Below are 7,311 nucleotides of genomic sequence, written 5' to 3' on the forward strand. Positions count from 1 at the left end.
CTGCGAGAGGGACGAAGACTCTTTCTGCCCTTGCCTCTCCTAGGCTTCTTCTGACCTGTAGTCAGCTGAAACAATGGCCTAGCAACCATGGAACAATTCTCAATGTAGTGTTGATAGTATACTACCATACCAAGGAAAGAACAGATTTGTCTAGGAGATGGAGTGACACCATCAGCTTCCATCATCTCACTCTCAGTCACATTTAAAATGGTTTGAACCTTAGCAGGGTCTGTGGCTAAAACCACACTGGCCAGAAGGACCTGGCGTACCCACCACCCGCCAGTAGCTGTCATCACACTGGCCAGAAGGACCTGGTGTACCCACCACCCGCCAGTAGCTGTCATCACACTGGCCAGAAGGACCTGGCGTACCCACCACCTGCCAGTAGCTGTCATCACACCGGCCAGAAGGACCTGGCGTACCCACCACCCGCCAGTAGCTGATATCACACTGGCCAGAAGGACCTGGCATATCCACCACCTGCCAGTAGCTGTCATTTGATTTGAACTGCCTAATCAGAGACTTCAACATGCTAGTGCCCACAATGAGTTCATCAACCTGCCCATCTACAATAAGCACTGGGACTACATAACTGAAGCCATAAAGCTGTATTTTTAAGTCACACATACCCACTGGGCTAGTTTGCGTCCCACCACAACCCACAAGGATGATGTCTGAAGGAGCTAGAAAGTTCCCCTCTACCATTCCTGCCTCTCTCAATCGAAGTACAATATCTGCGTGCAGAGTAGTAGCCATGGACCCACTATCGAACATCCCCTTCAGCTCAACTTTATCCTGTACTAGCACTGTGGTGTAAAACAAACTGTCATTCTGAGTATTTCTCATTGTGTTCTGAAAAATTACTGTGTTGTTCTTGGGTACTGACTCACAAAAATAAGAATAAACAGATTGGGTATCATCATCAGTGGAGGAGAAATTAGACTGCCTCACATTGCCCTCCTCAGAATGGAGGCTTTCTAGTTTTCCTGAGCCTTGCCAGTCTGTCCACATCCAGGGCTCTGTCACTGCCCAGTCTCACTACAGTCAAAGCTCATGTGGCCTGGAGAGAAGCACTTGGAACACAGCTGGTGCATCTGACAGTGAGCTTTAGTCCAGTGATTAGTGCTTCCACAGACAGCGCACTCACGCTGACGTTTGGGGAACTGTTTACGGGGCCCTCTGTTCACAGACTGAGTATTGCTGATAAGAGCCTTCTCTAACAAAGTCAAAACTTTCTCTAATGTCCCACCATCAGATACAGATGGGGCCTGTTCTGGTTCACGGCCACATAGAGAAAAAGATGACACATTGGGTCTGCTCACAGGATCCACTTCCTCCTGGGTGGAGTCAAAGACAGCAGCCACCTGCTGTGAAAGTTGTGTTCTACATGCTTTACGCTCCCTTAACAGTTCATCCAAAGAATCCTGCACCTCACTGGCTGTCCAGTCATGAAGGGGGTTGCATTTGAACACTTGGGCCAACTCTATATCAGGTCAGTTGCATACAAACATGACTGCCAACTCTGAGCACTGATTGGGCAAGGTTCTACCCTCGCTTACAAGGTACTGTTCAGCTGCCTCTGCAGCTTTGTTAAGCCTAATCCAGAAATCTAGTGGACCCTCATTAGCGTATGGTTTGATTGAGTAGAAATCAGCTAATGGCATACCTGAGCAGATAGTATCCCCAAAGTGTTGCTTGAGAACACTGAACACTGCCTTGTGACAACAGGGTTGTTACACATCCAGACTTTGGTCAGATCCCGTGCCCTCCCCAACATTCTCAGACCCAGTGCAACCCCTCTTCTCTAGGTAGACTCCCATCAGCTCATCCCACTCCAGGACAGAGTACTTATCTGAGCCATCACCCCTAAAGAAAGGTGGAGCACTAACATCTGACTTCACAACCAGATTCAGCTTGGACGCATCAATAAAAGTTGACCCACATTGCTCAGGCATGGGAAACTGCTGGGGTAGGTGAGGGGAATGGGCAGGAGAAAGACTTGAAGCACCTGGCTGCAGTAAACCCGCTCTGATAGATTCTCCTATCTCTGAACCAATCTGCTTAATAAGGTCACTAAACTGACTCTGAGGTGTCCCATTATTACTGAGGACTGGGGATGATGGTACATCAAAAGACAGGAATGGGATACCCTGGTCAGGTGGAGTAAACAGCCTACCCCTCCCAGTGCTTGTAAACTCAGGACTAGCAAACACTCTACTCCCAGGAGCTGACTGTACAAATGGTGTAAATGCAAGGACACCAATCCCTCTAGTCACACTAAAATCCCCAGCATAACTCATTTTATGGACTTGAGAATCTTCCTCCGCTCAATAGAGCACTAAAATACAATGTAATTTACTGCATTCAAATACAAAAAAAATGCAATGAACAAATTCCTTCAAAACATGCAAATAAACACAAATACCAGTATCTAGTGAATATGCTACATTCATCTTCACTATTTACAATATATATTCACTTATAGCAAACCATCAACACGTGTGCATGCGCAAATCGCGCACCTCCTCCCCATGCACAGCTCCGGTGGTCGGCTTGAGCTGACCAGTCCGAAAGTCGTGGCACCAGTTTGTAGCGTGGTTCGTTCTGCGTTGTGTACTTTTAATTAGGACACTGCCACAACTGTAGGTCTGCTGGTTGGATTATTTTTATTTGCCATGCACACGAAGAGACAACACACAATACTTTAGCCCTTGGCGCAGTCACAGCTCTCCCGCAACTTGCTAGCCGAAGGTCAGGCAAAAGAGAACAATGAGGGGGTATGGAAATACAGATAACCCGCGATGGGCCAAACCAAAATATACAACACTTTTACTATCACGTGTATGTACAATTTTGATATGAAAAAAGTGTTGTACACCAAAAAAATAACATTATCAATGCAGCTGTAATTACATTATTTTTTTAAACACTGAAATATTATTATTATTAGCAAATGATTAACATCCCCTCTTGACCTGGCCTATTTGAATTGGTCCTTGTGTGCAATTTTGTGCATAATCTAGGGGAACAACATCACACTGCTACACATAGTCACTTTAACTCTACCTACATGTACACATTACCTCAATTACCTCAACCAACCGGTGCCCCCGCACATTGACTCTGTACAGGTACCCCCTGTATATTGTTATTTTACTGCTGCTCTTTAAATATTTTTTTACTGAACACTCATTTTTTCTTAAACCTGCATTGTTGGTTAAGGTTTTGTAAGTAAGCATTTCCTGTTGTATTCGGCGTGTGTAACAAATAACATTTGATTTGATTTACGTTAAATGTAGATAGAGAATGCAAATTACACTTATTTCTTTGTTTGGGATTCAAACGAAATAAACACCACTAGGCTCCATTTAGTACCAGTCTGCCACAACTCCAGCTCTCTCCAAGCTCCTAGGACATAGCCACTTACTGAAGGTCTACAGACAATGTTGTATCTTGCAGTATCGTGTTAACTGATACACGGCTGACCTCCACTGGCAGACCTAACCAACAACACTACTGTCAACCGTGGGATGGGAATTATTATGTGGATCCTACTCACACAAAGATCAAAGACATAGATTTAAAAATGTACCTGTAATGTAGCACATGCATTTTCAAGGTAATTTTCTTACTCAAAGTGACTCTGGGCATAGTTTTTATGACAAAATAGCCTGTTCCACAAAAATACAATTATTCAAAGAGCAAATGTTTCATCAAAACTGTTCATATTGTGCAATATCCCTAATATGCTGCATTACCAAACTTTTCCCACAAAACTTGGTCCTGTCAATGTAGCCAGTCACATGGGTGTCTGCCAATAGAAACCTGACCTGCCTTCACATAGCAAAACCAGCTGTCTCATTCAAACCTGCTTGTTTGTCACTGTGGCAACAATTTCAGGTGTGGCAGGGAGCCGCCCCATAGGGGCATGAGTTGACTTGTGTGTGTGTTAGAAACTGGAAACACTCACCAGCTAGGTTGGTGATTAATGATCGGCTGGAAAGCACTGTAGATTTGCCTCAGGCTCACACAGTGCTGTCAATTCCAACTTTACTGCTGTGTAGAATGCTCTCTCACTCTCTCTCTCACACACACACGTGCGCACACACACACACACAGCATATGTTTTACTATCCTTGTGGGGGACCTAAAATGTATTTCCATTCAAAATCATACTAAACTACTAAACCTAACCCCTCCCCCTAATTGTTATCTGTGGGGTTTATTTAGTGGGTAGATATCATCACAAAGTAATTTGATATTGTTTGGAATGATTTTAAACTATTTTCTTCTAACAGGAAATTCAAATGTCAGCCTTTGTATTAAAGTAGTCACCCCGGTTGACTGGCAGGCTTCCTAGACTTTAGAATGTTCCTTAAGTTATCTAGTATTAGTGTACCAAGTTTGATGATTATTTCACCTATGCACTGGACTACAAGAGGTAAGAGGAGATTGAGAGAGGGTAAGAGGTTAACACAGGGTATTCAAATAAACACACCCCCCTTGATGACAACGAGAGAGGTGGGTGAGGGAGGGAGCAGACATGAAGGCCCAACCCTGTGTCACACCAACTGTACTGTTTAGTCACCACTGAGAGAGTCTGCAAGAGATTCATAAACTCTGACAATGCAACAGAATCCCTCTACACTCACACTTTCCAACTTTCCATACTATAGAATTAGACATTAACAACACATACAAAAATGAGGCATGGACATGATAATTGTAACCCATTGTCATATTTCTGTTAACTATCTGATGATGCCAACCCCAGTCTGTTGGAGGGAGTTAGTCAGAGTGACACAAGTCTCATCCTGCCTCAGCTGCAGTCTCTGTTAGGTGATGATAGATAGGTGGTTCTCTGCCCTGTGTTCAGAACAGTTAATTTACACTATACACATGATGTTTGTGTAACCGGCATGTTCAGTCTCGTTCTGGGGTTTGTTGTTGGTGCAGTAGGGATTGTTACACATCTAAGGAGAGAAAGAAAGGAGAAAAGCAAACATGATCATTCCATTGCTGCTGAAAAAACCAAGCAAACAGGATGTGTCTCTTGGGTGTGTCTGTGTGTTTGGCCCCTTCAAGACAAGAACAATGGCCTGGTTCTGTTTGTGCATACAGTGCTGGGTGAAATACTGTACATTGCCAAATAGAAACGTTACTGTCCTGGTATGGAGGGGTGTCTACACCCCCCCCCCCCCCCCCCCATATCCATACCAGAGAATGTGCATTTTTGCATGTGTTCCAGTAACACCTATGAGAGGTATACATGTACATGCACATCACTGGTAGAGGTCGACCGATTATGATTTTTCAATGCCAATACCGATACTGATTATTGGAGGACCCAAAAAAACCTGATACCGAATAATCGGCCAATTTATTTATTTATTTGTAATAATGACAATTACAACAATACTGAATGAACACTTTTGTTTTAGCTTAATGTAATACATCAATAAAATCAATTTAGTCTCAAATAAATAATGAAACATGTTGAATTTGGTTTAAATAATGCAAAAACAAAGTGTTGGAGAGGAAAGTAAAAGTGCAATATGTGCCATGTAAAAAAGCTAACGTTTAAGTTCCTTGCTCAGAACATGAGAATATATGAATGCTGGTGGTTCCTTTTAACATGAGTCTTTAATATCCCCAGGTAAGAAGTTTGAGGTTGTAGATATTATAGGGATTATAGGACTATTTCTCTCTATACCATTTGTATTTCATATACCTTTGACCATTGGATGTTGTTATAGGCACTTTAGTATTGCCAGTGTGACAGTATAGCTTCCGTCCCTCTCCTCGCCCCTACCTGGGCTAGAACCAGGAACATATCGACAACAGCCACCCTCGAAGCATCGTTATCCATCGCTCCACAAATGCCGCGGCCCTTGCTGAGCAAGTGGAACAACTACTTCAAGGTCTCGGAGCGAGTGACGTCACCGATTGAAACACTATTAGCGCACACCCCGCTAACTAGCTAGCCATTTCACATCGGTTACACCAGCCTAATCTCGGGAGTTGATAGGTTTGAAGTTATAAACAGCTCAATGCTTGAAGCACAGCGAAGTGCTGTTTGAATGAATGCCTGCTGCTGCCTACCACCGCTCAGTCAGACTGCTCTATCAAATATCAAATCATAGACTTAATTATAACATAATAACACACAGAAATACGAGCCTTAGGTCATTAATATGGTAAAATCCGGAAACTATCATTTCGAAAGCAAAACGTTTATTCTTTCAGTGAAATACGGAACCGTATTTTATCTAACAGGTGGCATCCCTAAGTCTAAATATTGCTGTTACATTGCACAACCTTCAATGTTATGTCATAATTGTGTACAATTCTGGCAAATTAATTACAGTCTTTGTTAGGAATAAATGGTTGTCACACAGTTCGCAACGAGCCAGGTGGCCCAAACTGCTGCATATACCCCGACTGCTTGCACGGAACGCAAGAGAAGTGGCACAATTTCCCTAGTTAAAATAAATTCATGTTAGCAGGTAATATTAACTAAATATGCATGTTTAAAAATATATACTTGTGTATTGATTTTAAAGAAAGGCATTGATGTTTATGGTTAGGTACACATTGGTGCAACGACAGTGCTTTTTTTCGCGAATGCGCTTGTTAAATCATTACCCGTTTGGCAAAGTAGGCTGTGATTTGATGAGAAATTAACAGGCACCACATTGATTATATGCAACGCAGGACAAGCTAGATAAACTAGTAATATCATCAACCATGTGTAGTTAACTAGTGATTATGTTAAGATTGATTGATTTTTATAAGATAAGTTTAATGCAAGCTAGCAACTTACCTTGGCTTCTTGCTGCACTCACGTAACTGGTAGCCTGCCACACAGGCTCCTCGTGGAGTGTAATGTAATCAGTATCCAAAAATGCCGATTACCGATTGTTATGATAACTTGAAATCGACCCCAATTAATCCGCCATTCCGATTAATAGGTCGACCTCTAATCACTGGTGCTTGAGGAGAGAAAACCATAAACACTGTAATGTTCTATAAGAGATCCTAATAGTGGATTCTGCTGTTCCCTACATATCAAAGATATAGCTCATGATGCAAAAAATAGGATCACGTTCTATGATATGATGTATTATATTATACAAAATACAATTAAACATGTCGGTGCATTGACTGATGTTTCTTCATCTTGAAAGTATTGTAATTTATTGATGAGATGCTGATATGAATGGCTTAAACTTTACTATAGTAATTACTAGAAGGGTGTGGAGATAACAGAGATAGAGATTGGTCAACACACACACACACCCACACACACAC

The sequence above is a fragment of the Oncorhynchus mykiss genome, chromosome 8, assembly GCF_013265735.2.
Source record: "Oncorhynchus mykiss isolate Arlee chromosome 8, USDA_OmykA_1.1, whole genome shotgun sequence".
Lineage (NCBI taxonomy): Eukaryota > Metazoa > Chordata > Actinopteri > Salmoniformes > Salmonidae > Oncorhynchus > Oncorhynchus mykiss.